Genomic DNA, 19,806 nt, shown 5'->3' with positions numbered 1-19,806 from the left:
CCCTGTACTAGCACAAAGAAAAAAACCCCACGAGTAACAGGAAGAATTGGAAGAAAAAAATTGTTATAAGAAAGGAAAATGTCAAGTGATAAAAGAAATTGTTATAATAAAGGGGAAAAGCAAATAAAGACACAAATTCAAAATTAATCATCTTCACAGAAATAGATTTCCAAACTTAGTTCTGATATTTGATGTCTACAATTTCAAAACCAGTGAAATACTTAATAGCAAGCAGTCCTTCATGGTTTTAACCCCAACATTACTATAACTCATAAACTTCCTATAGACACTGTCACTAGAGATATCATTTATTTGCATATTTCTAACATAAATTTGCGACCTCCTATGGAAATATGTGAAAACTGTCTCTGTCCTTTGAAGATTCTTAGGAACTGAAACGGGAAGACGAGAGGGTAACACTGATGACTGCAGTCAAGCATGGGTTTGTTCTCTGTATGCCCTGGTTCCTGGCACCATGGGGTAACCACAGACTAAGTATTCCTATAAATATACTCAGATTTCAGAAACATTGACAGCAAGAAAGAACATGGCAAAATCAAGGATCTGCTGGGAACTAATGTCTCCACTCTATCATCTTAACTACTCAGGAGGCAAATAGCTGAGGATAATAATTTGAAGCCAGCCTGGGCAGACAAATCCATGAGATTCTTATCTCTAATCAACCAATAAGAAGTCAAAAGTAGAAGTGTCACTCACAAAGCAGAGCACTAGCCTTGAGCAAGCAAAGCCAAGTGAGAGCACATGACCCTGAGATTAAGTCCTACTTCTTGCATGCACGCGTGTGTACACACACACACACACACACACACACACACACACACACACACAGAGTTAATGATAATTAACTAAAAGAAATGAAATGATGTTAACTTCTCAGAACTTTCCAGTGGTACACCGTGGCATTGATCCTCCTTGAAGGATCCTCTTTCATGTAAAAAGGTGAGTCTGGATCTACATCTGCAGCTGGGAACAGTATCTTTGTCCCCAAATTAGCTTCCTTCCCGTCATTGTGACAATCAAAAATCTGTTGCCGCATGCCTGTAATCTTAGCTAAAGAGGCTGAAACCTGAGGTTCATTCCCAGCAGAAAAATCAGACAGATCTATTTCCAATTAGCCAGCAAAAAGGTAAGCTAGGAAGCTGGGTACTGGTGGCTTATGCCTGTAATCCTAGCTACTCAGGAGGCTGAGAGCTGAGGATCATGGTTCAAAGCCAGCCTGGACAAGAAAGTCCGTGAGACTCTTATCTCCAATAAACCACTAGAAACCCGGAAGTGGCACTGTGGCTCAAGTGGTAGAGTGCTAGCCTTGAGATGAATTGCTCAGGGACAGTAACCAGGCCTAGAGCTCAAGCCCCACGACCGACAAAAAAAAAGGTAGGCTGGAGGTGTGGTTCAAGTGGTAGAATATAACTACTTGTTGTGAGTGAACAAGCCTAGTGAGAGTATCAGACCTGAGTTAAAGCCACAGTAACAGCACTCCCCCCCCCAAAAAAAAAACAAACCATCCTGGGCTCTCTGAACAAAGGTAGTTCTATGCTCTGAATGTATCCCCACAAGGATCTTGTATTCAAAACTCAGTTCCAAGATTCATATTTTAATGGTATCTGGAGGTAGGTCCTTTAGAAAATAAAGAAGATTTGATGAATTCACAAGGATGGAACCCACATGACAGCACTGGTGGCTTTAAAAGAAGAAAATAAGACCTGAGGTATCACAGCTGTGTCTTACCATGTGATAAGGCATCAGGAAAGCCTCACCTCACGCTGGCACCTTAATTTTGGGCTTTCAGTCTCCATAAATGTGAGAAACACCTTTCATTTCTCCATAGATTATCCAGTTTGTGGTATTTAGTTATAGCAATACAAAATAACCTAAGATGGGTGACAGTCTTAGTTTGAGAATTGTAGACAGAGAAAGCAGGTGATTCTGAGATGGAAAAAGGAAACCCGATGTCCGAGTATCTATTGGATACTATTTTGGTCACATTGAAAAAGCTAGCTTTAAAGATGATTTGCTGGGCACTGTGAATTAACTAAAATTCCCCTCACTTTGTATCTATCTGAGTTATTCTCTTCTGTAGTCACTTCATAACCACCTTGGGCTCCAAGAAAGAGATACATATCTTATGTAGAACACAAACTACCTCTCAAATAGGCAAAGCCTTCTTTTCATCTTAAAGAGAACAGTTGAAAAACTCAGGAGATCACCAGACAGGTAAGCTGCTCCTGTTCCCATTCCAATGGGAATTCTCTGGAACTCCTCCCAAGACAAAAACTGAGCTAACAGTCAATCAGGCCACACCTGTTACTTGGGACTGTTTTAACTATGCACACCTTTCTCCTTATCTGAACCAATTTCTCTCCATTTAATTTTGTTCTGTCTGCCCATGACTGCCAGGTAATAAATCCTTTCTTTGCCTTTCTCTATGGGGCAAGTGGCAGTACCTAACTGGGACTCCTAGACATTGAGCCTGGGGTCTAAAAACTGGTTTCAACACAATGTCCACTGTTCTCATCTCCCCCACTTCTATGCATGAATTGCCCCAGCCTCCTGTGGACTCCTTTCCTAAAGCTAAGCAAGCAGCCTTGTGGAAATGAAGACCTGCTTCTCAGTTGCAAAAGAGTTTATTCATGTGAGGCTGTAGAGATGGAGCATAACCAGGGGAAGTTGTTGTTGTTTTTCTTAGTTTCTAAACAGAAGATGATCATCAGGAGGATTGCTGTGAATGAAGTCTTCCCTTGTGGACCCAAAAAGATCCTGGGTTCTACACCAGGATTGATAGGGATATGACTAATCAGGGAATGGATGTAAGTAGCAAATCTATCCGGAATCATAACATGGCCAATATTGACAGACCAGAGGCAGGAGTCATCACAAAAGAGACAGGATCTCTGCCAGGGAGATATGAATGGACAGGACGGGGAAGGGACCTTTCCCAAACCAGTTGGTAAAAATCCCCCAGTGTTGCCAGGGAAAGAGTTAGCAACCACTCATGGCTAGCAGGACAAAAAGAGGCAGGAGAATCAGGCCTCCTCAGGTACCATGGGTTTCAGCCACACTCACAGAGTACATGGTAGTCCAGTACAAACCCTTGGCCTGCCCACTCAAAGTGCTGTTAATTCAGTCACCAAGATTCTTTATCTACCTGTGAGCCACAGTGGGCTTGTGGCTTCTTTCCCTAGATCAGAAAGAGTGAAATGAATATCTGCCAGAGAGCTTAACTCTCAGCCCAGGTAAGTAGGTGGGGAAATCCCTAGAAAGCTAAATCCACTGGGGGGCCAAACACTCACAGATACTTCCTAGGTGTCTGCCCCCAGTTTCACAAACCACACAGACCTTTTGATGTCTTCAAGACCCACGTTGGGGGACAAGATTATACACAAGTGAGGGGTTCTTATTCTCTGAAACAGTATAGAATAAAGCCAGGAACTGCAAAACCTTAACCTAGAAAACATTTATTAGCAAGTAAAAGGAAAGCCATGAAAGAAAGTAGCAGAAACTCTCCATCTGCAAAAGGGACTAAAGTGGAGTTCACTGGAAGGGTGGTTTTGTAGTATGGGGTTCCTCCCAAATCTCCCCTAGACTTTCTGCTGATTGCGTGCTCTGCCATGACTCTTTTCATTGGTTGGGCAGGCACCCAGAGCATTATGGGAATAAGCAGCGTTTATGCATGTAAAAGCATTTGAGAGGATCTCAAGGCACCATGTGCACAAGAAATGCCACTTGAATTCAGAGCCTAGGACTTTGTCACTTAGCTTTTTCCCCCTCAAGGCTGGTGCTCTATCACTTAAGACACACGTCCAATTTCAGCTTTTTGGAGATATGAGTCTCATGGACATTCTCACTAGGCTGGGTTGGAACTGCAATCTTCAGATCTCAGCCTATTGAATATCTAAAAATCACAGGTATGAGCCACCAGTGCCTGGCAGTATGTGGTTTGGGTGGGACATGTTTAAATCATGCTGTTCACAATCATTGAAAAGGGGAAAAATATCATTTAAAATTTCTGCCTGACCCAAAGAAACACAGGTCCCATGCCTTATTTGCAGTAACTAGTATATGTCTGAGTCAAGCAGAAAAGGTCAGATAAGTTGATGTTAGGGAAATGAACCCTAAGATATGTATTCAAATGTTTTTTTTCTTTCAGGTGATTGTTTCTAACACATTTATAAGATTATTTCTTTGTTGCTTTGTATGTCCTTCCCCCACGGTATAACCCCTGCTTTCACTGTATTTGATGTTGGTATAATTTGTGGAGGGGAAGGGAAAAAACAAATCATTTAAATAGGGATACAGGTGGACCCATTGCAACAATGAGATGTACAAGTTGTATGTTGACAATGAGCTTTACAACTTTGGTATGGGGGAGGAGGAGGGTTGGGTGGGGGAGTTGGGGGAGGATGGGATGGGAAGGGGAAACAAAGGAGGAGGCTACAATGCTTGATAAGAAATGTACTCATTATCTTGCCCATGTAATTGTAACCCCTCTGTACAGTATTTTCACAATAAAAAAATAAAAATAAAATAAAATAAATAAAATTTCTGCCTTATTATCATGTTCCAGATCTTGTACTGGGCATGTATGTGCATTGTCACATTTGTCCCTATGATTCAGATACAACTGAATCATTCCACATGCTATACAAGAGCAACATGGGCCTTATATTTCCTAATTAACTTACCTACCTCACCAAATATGATATATGATGAAGTCAATAGCCATGCTATTGAGCATGTCCCTTTTTTGGGGGGGTACGGGGTCAGTTGTGGGGCTTGAACTCATGCCTATAATCCTAGCTACTCAGGGGGGCTGAGATCTGAGGATTGTGCTTTGAAGCCAGCCCAGGCGGGAAAGTCTGTGAGACTCTTATCTCCAATTAGCACCCAAAAGCTGAAAGTGGAGATATGGCTCAAGTGGTTGAACAGTTGCCTTGTGGACAAAAGCTCAGGGATAGCATCCAGGACCTGAGTTCAAACCCCAGGACCGGCATACACACACACATACACACACACACACACACACACACACACACACACACACACACACACACACACACACTTAGTTAATTTTATTCACACTGTCCTTTGGCCTATTTTCAGGAATACCATGCTGTCATTTTTGGTATACTTGGTTAATTATCACTTCCCCAATGTGTCCCCATTTGATAGACAATATGATTTAGCCAAGGACTGGATAAATGGCCTCAAACGATGAGTGAACTAGACATTTAATAATTTTTTAATCACTTAAGAATTTTTCAGGTGACTGTGGAAATTTGGTTCCTGCCACTTTGACCCCAGGATCCCTTGTATCTTTCCATCTTCAGAACTTAGACTTCTTTTTTTTTTTTTTTGGGTGTGGTCATGGGGCTTGAACTCTGGGCCTAGGCACTGTCCCTCAGCTCTTCAGCTCAAGGCTAGTGCTCTACCACTTGAGCCACAGCGCCACTTCCGGCTTTTTTCTTTTTGCTTATGTGGTGCTGAGGAATCGAACCCAGGGCCTCATGCATGCAAGGCAAGCACTCTACCACTGAGCCACCTTCCCAGCCCCAGAACTTAGACTTCTAGATGCTAGTTTATTCTCTGAGCTATCTATGATTCTTTTAGTTTATATCCCTTTTGTACTAATTAACCAGATATTAGTCATTTATAAGCACAGACCAGACATGCCTGCATTATACAGAAGGTTTGCTCTTACCTAGGAAAATTTTATTTTAGTTCATGAGATAGATACTGGAAAAAGAACACAGAACATTTGTGGCATACTTTGGAGTATTAGAATCAGCGTGGGGTATTGTAGCTGACCCATATGGGGACATTAAAGTGATGAGGGCTCCAGATTCTTGGGAGAGGGAACTAGTCTGCATTAGGGAAGGTTGTGGGGTCAAGTATTGACTTTTGTTGTAGTGTGGTCCTCCAGGTAACAAGTAGTGCTCATCTCTTTTGTTGGGTATCTGACCTCTGCCATCTTCTTCCTGTGGTAACATCCCTCAGAGGCCAAAAAGGAGGGGTATCAAACAGAAATGACTCTGCCAATGTCTGTTTTTTTTTTTTTACTTTGCCAGAACAGCTAAATTTAAATTATTTATCAAAAGATAGCTTTCAGAGCTGTTTTTTTCAATGACTGCAGAGGTCTATAGTTTCTCTGAATAGGCAACTTGAAAACTGTCAAATATAGGTGGGGGTGAGGCTGTTTTGTGTGTGTCTCCTACACCTCCTCCTCATGCTCCTCTAAACCCTTCCAGCCTTCACTGTGACATCTTCCCCTGGCAGGTCTGACTCACTCAGTTGCAGCATAAATCTGGCAAAGTCAGTGCAGGGGTAACCCCCACTCCCCACAGCTTATCGAATTCCTCACCACCCACTCTCACCCAGGTGGTGTCTGATCACCCTGTCCTCCCTTCCACAAGAGCCCTGGTAGCATCATGGAATCAGAATACCAATCCTTGACCGTGCATCTCAGTCTTTTTGTACCAAACTCTCTCTCCCCCTGTGGCAAAACTTTAAAAAAATTCTATTTTTACCACTTTATGGTCCAGATCTAGATTTTCTTTTGCATTGTACAATAAATATAGAAGTGAAGCTGGATAGCTAGAAAGAAGGTGATAGATGATGGGGCCATTAAAAAATACCAAAGTTAGTAAGCTGGATTCAGGGACTGAGAAAGAAACAGGACGTAATGTTAAAAATGACTCGACCAGCAAGAAATCAGTACAGCAGCAGAAAACACATACAGCAGATTGCTGGAGGCTCATTCCTCTAATCCTAGCTACTCAGGAGGTTGAGAGCTGAGGATTATGGTTTGAAGACAGACCCAGGAGGAAAAAAATCTGTGAGACTCTTACCTCCAATTAACCACCAAAAAGCTATAAGTGAAGCTCTGGTTCAGGTGGCAGAGCATCAGCCTTGAGCAGAAAAGCTAAGGGAAAGTATCCAAGCCTTGAGTTCAAGATTTAGTGACAGCACACAAACAGACAAACACACAAACAATGTATCAGCATTACTTCTAGCACAATTGCAGATCTTAAATGAGATACACATCTCCTAGGTAAGAAATTTAGTCTGAGAATTTGAAGTATCTGTTTTTAGTAAATATTTGAGCAAGAAAAATACCATAATAGTAAGTACCATGTTACAAGACCCTTAGATTGTAAGGCCATTCCAAATCCTTTGTCTCCATGCTTGGGGTAACAGTACCAAATTAGAAAGTTATACATGTAGGTGATCAGCTTTGCCCCTGCCCTGCCTAGATGCTGGAGCTTGAACTCAGGGCTCTCTAACTTGGCTTCTTTGCTCAAGGCTAGTGCTCTACCACTTGAGCCATTTCTCCATGTCCAACATTTTGGTGGTTAGTGGAGATAAGAATCTCATGGACTTTCTTTGCCTGGCTGGCTTTGAACTGTGACCCTCCTGAGTAGCTAGGATTACAGGCAAGAGCTACCAGTGCCCAGAAAGGTGACCAATTTTGAACTGGAAACCCCTTAGCCCACTTAGGGGACATAAATATCCCTGGGAAAAAAATTTAGCACAGTGTTTAGCTCTATGTTAGTTTAGACTCAACCTTCTGACTACTTGTCAGAATGTGCTGATTTATTCTCCTTTTTTGTTTCTCCCTGCTTTGTTTTACTATAGAAAATGAACCTTTGCTGGCTGTTACCTTGCCTTCCTGCTTGATGGACAGCTTTGAAATTCTGTTCTTTGTTAGTACAAGCTCCTGGGTTTCTGGTGGGCAACTGGAAAAAAAATGAATAGAAAGTTTTCTTCTTCTATTGGGGAAATCTCTTTTCTGAATAAACTTCTGATGATAAAGGGAAAATGATGTATTGTCTTCCTCTTCCTATTATTTAAGTGGATTGATTCCACTTTGATTCCCAGCCTCATTTTTATAAAAGCCTATCTTCCATATCCTTCCTTGTCCTCATGTCTCATTGCCCTGCCTGTCAGAAAATAAGAAATATCAACTGTCTATCAATCCATAACTTAACATTTTTCCATCAGCTAGGTGAATCAAATTATCCTTTGAAAAATCAAAAGTCCAGACTCTAGCCCTGGGTGTCTGAAGCACACCATTGCTGTAACAGCCCATAGGCACTGGGTTATTTTTGAGCCAGCTCCTTTCTTGAGCCTGATCTCTAGGGTTTTGTTTCCAAGCTGAAAGCAATTTAACACCACCCTAATTTGGAAAGAGAATCAACTGAAATTTGAAGGTACCTGAAGACATTTAAGCCCTTCCAAGCTTCAAAGTTTAGAGGGAAACTTTTGGAAATACAGAGATCAAAGTTAACTATGTGACTTTAAAGAAAGTGATTCTAAGAAAAGGGCAACCAGGTAGAATTCTCAGTTCCAAAACTGTGATATACAAAAAATATTTCTTATCTTTCTTTAACTTAAATCAACTGCTAAAAGACTTTAAGTCTTGAGAAAGTCACATTTATAATACTTAAAGTCATTCCAGCTCATACATTAATACTAATACATTAATACAATAGGTCCTGATCTCTACCTTGTAACCCTCCCTGTCTGGGCAGCACCTAACTCCACAAATGGATTTACCCACAGTGAAATGATTGCTCTCATGTTTGGTCACTCAATTCCACTAACCATGCTTGGACTAGGAAGAAGCCCCTCTGAGTCCCAAGGGAACAGAAGACACAAGTATATCATGGTCACCAGGTCCCTGGGACACCTGCTTCCCTACTTCTCTCATCTGTCTGTCTGTCTGTCTGTCTGTCTGTCTGTCTGTCTGTCTGTCTGTCTGTCTGTCTGTCTGTCTGTCTGTCTGTCTATTTTTTATTTGGTGCTATATGTGGATCATTATCATCTTTGCCCAACCTGGAATGGAGTAACATTCATAGTTTTCTTACCTCACAAGCTCAACATTGTAACCGCATCCCTGACATCTTATTCTCTCCCAAGCAACATGGAAAAACATCACAAGACGCTGAAGGCTGACAGAATTTCCCCCAGGTCTTTCTGCTGCTCCATTCCCATCTCCCTCCTCCTTCCACCCAAGATCCTTGCATTCAGCAACTCCCTTGGGGCTGAGGCTCATGGCTAAGGCTTCTACTGCTATTTGTGGCTTTCTCTGGGACTACAGTTTGTTTATTTTATTTATTTATACATATTATTAATAAGATTTTTATTGTGAAAATACCATACAGAGGGGTTACAATTACATGAGCAAGGTAATGAGTACATTTCTTATCAAGCATTGTTGCCTCTTCCTTTGTTTCCCCTTCCCATCCCTGCCCTCCCATTCCCCCCTCAATGTTGTGAAGTTCGTTTTTTGACATAACATCTTTTACATTTCATTGTTGCAGTGGGTCCACCTGTATCCCTAAACAATTTTTTTCCCTTTCTCTCCCCAAATTATACCAACATCAGATACGGTGAAAACAGGGGTTTGCCAGGGGGAGGGGCATACAAAGCAACGAAAATATCATCTTATAAATATGTTAGAAACAATAGCAAGAAAGAAAAAAAACTTTGAGTCTTTATCTTGGAGTTCATTTCACCTAACATTAACTTATCTGACTGTTTCTGCTTGTCTCAGAAGAGGAAAGAAAGATGGCCAATAGACACATGAAGAAATACTCAACCTCCCTAGCCATAAAAGAAATGCAAATCAAAACAACACTGAGATACCACCTGATCCCAGTTAGAATGGCTATAATCAAGAACTCTAATAACAACAGATGCTGGAGGGGGTGTGGACAGAAGGGAACCCTACTGCATTGTTGGGAGTGTAAACTTGTTCAACCACTTTGGAAAGCAGTATGGAGGTTCCTCAAAAGACTCCACATAGAGCCCCCCTATGGCCCAGCAATCCCACTTTTGGGCATTTACCTGAATGATCACAAACAAGACTATACTAAAGCTACCAGCACAACTATGTTTATTGCAGCATTATTTACCATAGCTAAGATATGGAACCAACCCAGATGCCTCTCTTGATCCAGGTGAATGGATCAAGAAAATGTGATATATATACAGAATGGAATTCTATGCCTCCATCAGAAAGAATGGACTACATTTTTAAGGCAAGAAGTTACAAAGCCTTGGGAACCTTCTGGAAATGGTGGAGAAAATGAGAATGGGTATTCGATGGGTATTTGAAACCAAGTGAATGCCTCAAGTTTCTTGGAGTGTATTCAGAGATAGATGTGGCTAGCAAAAAGGAGTTTTCATTGACGGGAAACAATTGCATGGGACGGCAGGAAGCTCACTCCATTGGGAACAGAAACCTCTACCCTCTCCCTTGGGAACCACAGTCCAAGCATAGTTAGTGACCCAAAGTGGGAGCAATCATTTCCCTGCAGGTAAATCCATGTGTAGAGTTAGGTGCTTCCCAGACAGGGAGGGTTACAAGGTAGAGATTAGGATTTATGAATCCACTTGCTTTAATTGTATTAATGTGATTTGCTTCACTCAGTGTGTACAAATCTCAGCCACGTGTTCATTAGTCTAAGGATGTCATGAAAGTTTGGCTTGGTTTCCAAATGCACTATAAAGCCCTTGCTACCTTCCATCACTCTGTCTTGATGTTTTGAGCCACTGCTTGGCAAGACTCCAAATACGGCTGCTCACGTGGAAAAGGAACAGCTCAGTCCCGTTCTTCTTTCATCACTTCTGATGAAATCTAGGATGTGTCTCAACTGCATTAGACGAGAAGAGGTATCAGCACTCTGAATCCCGTCTCCTAATCAGACACCTTCTAGTAATGAAAAAGCTAAAGATGTTAGAGTCCATCGACAACTGCAGTGCCTCTCAGCCTCCCTCTGAAGTCATTTAGTATGCTGGAGGGAATGTCGGCTTTCTAATTGCGGTGGTTGTCCTGCAAGGTCCCCAAGCCACTGGGAGATAAACACAGAAGAAGGGAAACACAGATTTGCCAATTCAAAAGGGCCTCTGCAGGCTCTAGGACAAATGTTTTATTCAAAAGCATTGAATCAGAATTTTTATTTTCTAGTTTATAGGCTTCTTTCTCGGAATGAGTTATGCATATTTAGAAACAAATTGCAAGACACTATGAATTATTTCTCCTTTGAGTTTTGAACAGTCCCTGCTATGCCCAGAAGTTATAGAATAGAACTTCTGGGTGTTGAGTCATTTTTGAAAATAGAAATTAAATGAATAGACTTCTCGAGGTGGTCTGAGCAGGATCCTGATTAATATACTAGGTGAATCTTAGATCCATTTGGTGCTTGTGAATTCAAATGAAACCACAACATCTCTAATTCCTAGGGAAGGAATCAATCACAGGGCAGGTCTGCTTGTCCATCCTGACCAGAAAGGACATGAGACATGCTGCTATTTCTGTCTCATCTCTTAGATCCTATGAATCTTAGGTAACAGCAAGGTGCTGCTCAGATATACATGAATCTTGGATTTAAAAATGAAATTTTTAAAATTTTATTTTAAATTAGCTCTTCAGATCAGACCACAAATCACTGCTGTGTCAGATAAGGAACTATTCTCTACAAAAACGAGAAGGAAGAAAAGAGCTCCCTTTGTGGACTCGAGGAGCTCTTATCTGAACCTACAATCATCCTTTCTCTGAAGACTGCATCACCTTCCTGGTAATTTCACTTGCCAGCAGCTCTGTCTGGTACAGAAAAAAAAGCACAACTCCTGCAGAGAGCGTGGCTCTATTCTAGCATTTCTCCTTATGTTTTGCAGTTATTGTAGTTTGAGTCTATACTTTCCATATACATGAACTCCCCCCACATTCACACCCACTTACACATTCACACCCACATATACCCATGCAATCATGTGCACAATTGCGTATGTACATACCTGATGGCATCTATACATATATGCCCACATTCATATAAGCATGATTGTGAGTGAATGTCTACAATTGCATAGACCTGCATACATGTGCATGCATACATATGCATATGCATGTGCAGGCAACAGATATACACACATGTACACACATGCATATACACTACACTTCTTCTGTCTCAGATACTACTGAAATGGTTCATAACAGATGAGATCCTCTTCCCCAATTCTGGTTCCAGAATTTTTAAAAAAGATGTTTTTAGAAAAGATATGTACCATTTTCTTTGTTGGGGAAAGAAGAAGTCATGTAGAAAGCATTGTATTTTAAAAAATCAAATTGTCTTTAAGTAGTTGCACAAATGAGTTTCAATTCAACATGTCAGTTTTATGAGTACAAACCATCTTAATCATCAATACCCCTCCATCATTCTCCTCCACGTCTACCCAGTCCCTCTCATCCCCTAGTTCCATTTTTACATACGTTCATTGAATATTGTGTCTATTTTTGTCTGCACTTCCTCTCTCCCATGAGTCCCACTTTGATCCCAGTGGTATTTCTATATTATATTTTTATACAGCAAGACTCTGACAGTAAGTTTTCACCCAAAGGCAAAAATTTAAATAGTATTAAAATGGTACTCTGACCCAGCAGGAAACACTGACAGCAGCAAGGAATGACTAAAGCAATGACACAGACAGTCGCTTTGCCACAGTACATGCTACGCAACACCTCAACTGGCAATGCGGCCCACAGACTTCCACCAAGTGTCTAACGTATGTCATCAGTAATCACCAAGCCATGCTCCTGGCCTTGATAGTCTCTTATTTAGGATATGTTAAATTTCTCTCACTTAATTATCACTAAAACTTGTCCTTCCTGAAGACATGTTTAATGTCACCTCATGTTCTTAGAGTCATATTAATTAATTTGACTAGAACTCCCAGTTAATCAGGCAGATACTAAGCTGCTCTAGTGATGGAATTTAAATCTCCTTTCTTGCCCTAAATGATTGAAATGACAGCAGGGCACAGGCTCTTTTGCTTTCCCAGATCAGAAATATATCAAGCTTGTCACAAGCTACTTGTGAATCTTAACAAGAGCTCTGTGACCCTGGCCTGGAGGACATAATTATCTTTATGGATTTTTGATTGAGAGTCTGTCTCTTTTTATTATTTGTTTTGTTTTGTTTTTAATAGGCTTTTTATTGTGAAAATACTGTACAGAGGGGTTACAGTTATATGAGCAAGGTAATGAGTACATTTCTTATCAAGCATTGTTGCCTCCTCCTTTGTTTTTCCCCTACCATCCCTTCCCTCCCACCTCCACAACTACACTCCTCCCCGTCTCCCCCCCCCCCCCCGCCTAAATTGTGAAGTTTGTTGTACATCTCATTGTTGCAATGTATCAACCTGTATCTCTATTTAAACATTTTGGTTTTTCCCTTCCCCTCCCCAAATTATACCAACAAATACAGTGAAAACAGGGGTTATACCGTGGGGGAGGGACATACAAAACAAACAAACAAAAATAACATGGTACCTTATAAATACATTAGAAACAATAGCAAGAAAGGAAAAAAAAACCACTTGGTTTTTCTTGGGGTTCATGTTGCTTAACTTCACCTTATCTGGTCATATGTACATAGCTTTTTACCTTTTCTATTTGTCCCAGACATATACTACATATTGCAAATAAGGGAAACCATGGGACCTATGTTTTTTTGGGCCTGGCTTACTTCACTTAATATAATTTCTTTCTAGTCTTTCCATTTCCTAATAAATGGGGTGATGTCATTCTTTCTGATGGAGGCATAGAATTCCATTGTATATATAAATACCACATTTTCTTTATCGATTCATCTATTGAAGGGCATCTGGGTTGGTTCCATATCTTAGCTATGGTAAATAATGCTGCAATAAACATAGTTGTGCTGGTAGCTTTAGTATGGTCTTATTTGTGATCATTTGGGTAAATGCCCAAAAGTGGGATGGCTGGGTCATAGGGGAGCTCTATGTGGAGTCTTTGAGGAACCACATGCCCATAGTTTGTATTTCCACACCACTACCACCACCATCATACTGTCTAGTATACAGCAGGCAGAATGAAAAGAAGGATCTGTTGAAACAGAATTTGAGATTGGGAAAAAGACTTGGATGTGGCACAAAGAAAATTAACTAGTGACTAAAGAAAGGTTAACTTGGGAAAATGGGCCACGTCTGAGTTAATTGATGGTGACACTGGTTCTCAAGTCTTCCCTCCTCTGCAGATCCTGATGACTCATGAGACATTGAGCATGGTGTATTCTTGCTCTCCAGAAGTATGAAAATAGTACCAGAAAAGATGAGCACAGTTTTAAAGAGTTTATTTAGTAAAGAGATAGTAAAGGTCACTCAAAAGAATGAGCAATGATACCAGAAACTGTTTGTCCTGCCTCATGGCCCTGGGTTTTTCTATGTGTGTGTGTAAAAGAGAGAGAGACAGAGAGAGAGAGAGAGACAGACAGAGAGAGAGAGAGAGAGAGAGAGAGAGAGAGAGAGAGAGAGAGAGAGAGAGACAGACAGACAGACAGACAGACAGACAGACAGACAGACAGACAGACAGACAGACAGACAGACAGACAGACAGAGACTGGGGGCCTGAACTCAGGGCCTGTGCACTGGCCCTGAGCTTTTCAATTTTTTTCCTTAAGGCTAACACACTACAGCTCATTACAGCTCCACTTCTGCTTTTTGATGGTTAATTCAAGATAAGAGTTTGATAGACTTTCCTGCCTTGGCTGGCTTTGAACTTTGATCCTCAGATCTCAACCTTCTGAATAGCTAGACTGTAAGCCTAGCTCCACCAAGCCATTGGCACCCAGCATTTCCATATTAATCTTCAAAGAAGGCAGTGCAGAGGGAGGAGAAAGAATTCCAGGCTTTCTCCTAGGGCATGAACAGGAGAGGGGCTGGTTTGAATAATCTTTCCCTGCCTCTCACCTCCCTCAATGTGGATGAAAGAGGAAATACCTACAATGGGAACACTGGGAACACCTGCGTTGGGGCTGGTATCTGCCACCACAGCAGGAGGACTGTCACCGGGAAGCTTTAGTGCTTCAGTGGCCTTGGATACGCAGCTCTGGATGTTTGCTCTTGACTGACCCAAATTCTCCTCCTCAATGGGACAATATGCTTGGCTGGAAATTCAGAAGAACTGGGACCCACCAGAACAAAAGGAATTTTTTGGCTAGGAAGCCATGGTCAAGCCCTCAGATAAACTGAGGTTGTGCTGATCCAGGCCCCGCCCCCTATCCTAATGATCAAGAGCAGCTCTGGAATTGGGCAGCCACAGAGGCGCATGGACTAGGCCATTTGAGATTACAGATCACCAGGAAATGTTGGACTATGAAATCTTTGTGTCAATACGAACAAACTCACACTCATAAGGGGCTCCCCTCGACTTTCAAACAGGAGCACCTCATCAGGATGCTGTAATATCAGAAGACAGCAGGGACTCTTGCTGTGGCAGAATTTCTAGCTCTTTGTGCCCACTTGGAACAAGGACCCTTTGATTGACCCTGACTTAGTGTTGTAGCAGCCTAAAGGTAGTGCCTGGACAATCTTCTGAGCCAAGTTTCTGTCTGTGTGAGTATTCAATTCATAGAGAAGGGCTTACAAAGTTTGCTGGTGTGTGTGTGTGTGTGTGTGTGTGTGTGTGTGTGTGTGTGTGTATGTGTGTCTTGGGACTTGAGATTAAAATTAGGGTGCTTTCACCTAGCTTCTTTGCTTAAAGCTGGCCTCTGCCCCTTAAGTCACACCTCCACTTCTGGCTTTTTGCTGATTAATTACATATAACAGAGTCTCACAGACTTTTTGTTCTGGCTAGCTTTAAACCTCAATCCTCAGAACTCAGCCTTCTGAGCAGCTAAAATTACAAATGTGAGCTACCAGGGCCTATCCATTTGCTGATTTCTATGCTTCTCTAGAGGTGTTCTAGAAAGATAAGCCATGAGAAAATTCAAGTTCCTGAGGTCTGGGAAATAGGAGAAGTTGTAAAATGAGACTCACAGCAGGAACATCTTTCATGAACTGGAATATACGGAGACACAGTGATATGTCTGTCCAGCAGTGCTTTAGGGAACCTTCTAGAAGTGTGTGGCCAGGAATCAACACATCAAAGAACTCTGCACTACCTATTTGTTAGGGTCTGTGTACCAGGGAACACAAAAGATGTGATGTGTGAGTGTTTTCAGACTTTATTATTTTTTAAACCGTATCTTTATTATCATTAAGTAGTTGTACAATGCATCTTAAGGTTTTGCACCTGTGTGTGTGTGTGTGTGTGTGTGTGTGTGTGTGTGTGTGTGTGTGTGTGTGTGTGTGTGTGTGTGTGCCAGTCCCAAGGCTGGTACTCAGGGCTTGAGAACTATCTTTGAGTATTTTTGCTCATGGATTTCCTCTACAACTTGAATCACAGTTACACTTCAGATTTTTGGTGATCAGTTTGGAGACTTTGCTGCCTGGGCTGGCGTTGAACCACAATCTTCCTGAGCAATTAGGATTACAGGCATGAACCATTGGCACCTGGCTTGCACCTTGAGTTTTCAGAGTTAAGTCAAAAGCATACAGCATAACCATGTCTTGTCCCATAAAATTTTACATAAATCCCATCATCAACTTGCAGAATTGATACCTGAAATTTAGTCTGCTGAACTCAATGCCATTTTATAAATAATGAGATCAGGGTCTCTTGGAGAAAAGGAAATAAAGGTTTATTAACTTTACCAGACAAAATAAGGAGTTTGCACTGTTATTGAAAAAAAAATACAGTCTTAGCAGGAGAAGGTAAGGATTATTTTTTAGGTAGAAAAGTCCAAGAGCATGGGCCTCTAGATATTCATGCAGAGACCTGACTATAAACTGGATAGTGGACTTGGGATTGCTTATTTCTAAATGTGCTGACCATTTACTTCCAGAGTTGTCTTCCTCCTTGTTATCATGAATATTCCTTTACTCCTTGGTCAGCAAGATAAGGAGAAGATTGCTGTGACCTTGCCTGAATCTGTAAAGACATTCTTTAATTCTCATACTTGGAGAAATTGGGGTGGGAGATAACAGACAGAAAAAGATCAAGAAAGAAAAATAATATACCTTTAAAATTCATATAACTAAAAAATCCTTATTAGTTATGGAGTTAAAACTTCAGTTGTAACCATATTTAAGTATCTGTTACTATTTCAGAATAAACCTGGCAGGAAAAGCAATCCATTGCCATGGGTTGAAGAGCATTTTGTTGGGGCTACAGCTTCCTACCAGGGGCCAGTGGCTGGGTAGCTGGACTCTCAGTGCAAGCTGATCGCATCAGCCCTAACTTCTGGAGAAAGCCAGAGCTGGCATCTTGTGGCTATGGAGGAGGTAGCTCTGACAGCACAGTACTGGCTCCTGAGATCAATAAAAAAAAAAAAAAACATATGAGGGGCTGGGAACGTGGTAGAATACTTGCCTAACATGCATGGGGCCCTGGGTGATTCCTTAGTACCACATACACAGAAGAAGCTGGAAGTGGAGCTGGCTCAGTGGTAGAGTGCTAGCTTTGAGCAAAAAAAGCTCAGGGACAGTGCCAGGTCCTGAGTTCAAGGCCCAGGACTGGCAAAAGAAAACAAAACAAAACGACAACAACAAAAATATATGACTGAGAGTAAAGGAAGAGGTGTCATTGTCCAAAAAGAAATGTATTCTGTCTGACTTATGAAATGGTAACCCCTCTGTATATCATCTTTATAATATCAATTTAACAATATATTTTTAAAAAAATCCAACAACATGTGAACCAGATGTTGGGTGGCTGGTTCCTGCCTATATATAATATTAGCTACTCAGGAAGCTAAGATCTGAAAATTAAGGTTCAAAGCCAGCATTGGCAGAAAAGCCCATGAAACTCTGTTTCTTCCATGAGCTACAAAAAGCCATAAGAGGCCAGGGGCCAGTGGTTCATGCCTGTAATCCTAGCTAGTCAAGAGGCTGCCATCTGAGGATTATAGTTTGAAGCAGCCTAGGCATAAAAGTCTGTCAGACAATTATCTCCAATTAACTAGTCAAAACAAAACAAAACAAAACAAAAACAACTGAATGCCAGTGACTCACACTTGTAATCCTAGCTACTCAGAGGCTGAAATCGGAGGATCATGGTTTCAAGCCAGCCCAGGCAGGAAAGTCCATGAGACTTTTATCTCTAATAAAGTACTCAGAAAAAGTCATCAATGGTTCTGTGACTCAAGCAGTAGAGTGCTAGCCTTGAACATAAAGAGGCTCAGGGACAACACCCAGGTCTTTAATTAAGTCCCAGGACTGGAAAAAAAAAAAAAAAGCCCTAAGTAGAGGTATGCTGAAGTGGTAGAGTACTAGCTGTGAACAAAAAAATCTCAGGAACAGCACCAAGGTTCTAAATTCAATCCCAGAACCAGTGTGCAACACACACACACAAACACACACACACACCAGAAGAGAAGGTATGGCTCAAGTGGTACGACACCAGTGTTGAGCAAAATAGCTAAGGGTGAGGCTTGAGTCCTGAGTTCAAGCCCCCATTCCTGCACAAACACACACACACACACACACACACACACACAGAATGACATTGTATTTGACTGTCTATGGTATAACTCTATTCATAAAAGCATCCTTATTAACATTTACTGTGCCCCTGTACAGTAGCATTACACTTAAATGTGATGCTGTGTCCTAAGTAAGAGAAGAGGTAAATGAGAGAGGTCAATGTTCATTTCTTCAAGGATATGCTCAAGTATTTGTGTTACTCTTGGGAATCTATCTTCTCTAAAATTAAGCAGCGCTATTAACCCTTAGCCTCGGCTGCTGCTGAGCTTGCCTTTGGGTGAAAACAACCAACCAGCCAGGGAGGCTGTCAGCCAGCCTTCCCTCCCTCTGACCACCAGTCCAGCTCCTTTTAATCTGCCCCACTGGTAGGTAATGGTGAGTATATCGAAAGGGAGAGACTGCTTGCTGATTGGATCCTAAGAAGGAGAAATAGGATTGTTTTGCTCAGGTACTCATACCTCTTCAAAAGTGTCTTTTGGGGAAAGTTATCACGTCTGAGCTTGTGAAACCAAAACATTGTTGATCATGCTTGTAATTCTAGCTATTCAGGAGGTTAAGATGTGAGGATTTGTGATTTGAAGCCAGCCCACAAAAGAGTGTATGAAATTCTTATCTCTAACAAATGGGCTGAAAGCTAAAGGAAGCTGTGGCTCAAGTGGTAGAGTACACCAGTCGAGGGAAAAACAAAACAAAACAAAAAACAGTGGGGGATACAAAGCCCTAAGTTCAAGCCCTAGTTCTGGCATATGCACAAATATATCATTGAGAGAATGACCTGACTTCTTCTGCACATGTCTGTTATTTTTTATTTTTTGGCTAGCCCTGAGGCTTGGACTCAGAGCCTGGACATTGGCCCTGTGCTTTTTTATTCACGGTTAACACTCTACCACTTGAATCATAGCTCTACTTCCATCTTTTTGCTAGTCAATTGGAGTCTCACAGACTTTCCTGCTCAGGCTAGCTTTGAACCACAAACCTCAGACCTCAGTCTCCTGAGTAGCTGGGATTGAGCCACCAGCATCTAGCTTGGAAGCTGGTTTCAAAGTCCTCAAGTGGAATTTAGAGGCTCTTAAGCACTTGTTATATAAGGGAATCATGTCCTAGTGTGTCCAAGCCTTAGCTATTTTGTGATGTATTTCCAAGCAAACTACAGACCTCTGTTACCCTTTAACTCTTCACAGCTTGATCAGCACATCATTAACTTTGCCTCTGTATTTATTTGCTATTTTTGTGGCAGAAGGAGCAATGAACAACACACATAAATCTTGAGAGGACCATTTAGTGAATTTTGACAAATGCATAAATCCATGCAAGCAATGACATGATATGAAACTGCTCCATCATTCCAAGAAACTCCCTGAGTCTTTCTCAAGCACTCTCCCCTTCCTATTTGGCTAATTC

The sequence above is a fragment of the Dipodomys merriami genome, unplaced genomic scaffold, assembly GCF_024711535.1.
Source record: "Dipodomys merriami isolate MVZ:Mamm:240054 unplaced genomic scaffold, mDipMer1.0.p SCAF_22, whole genome shotgun sequence".
In the NCBI taxonomy this organism is placed as follows: domain Eukaryota; kingdom Metazoa; phylum Chordata; class Mammalia; order Rodentia; family Heteromyidae; genus Dipodomys; species Dipodomys merriami.
Note: the sequence above shows the minus strand (reverse complement) of the source record.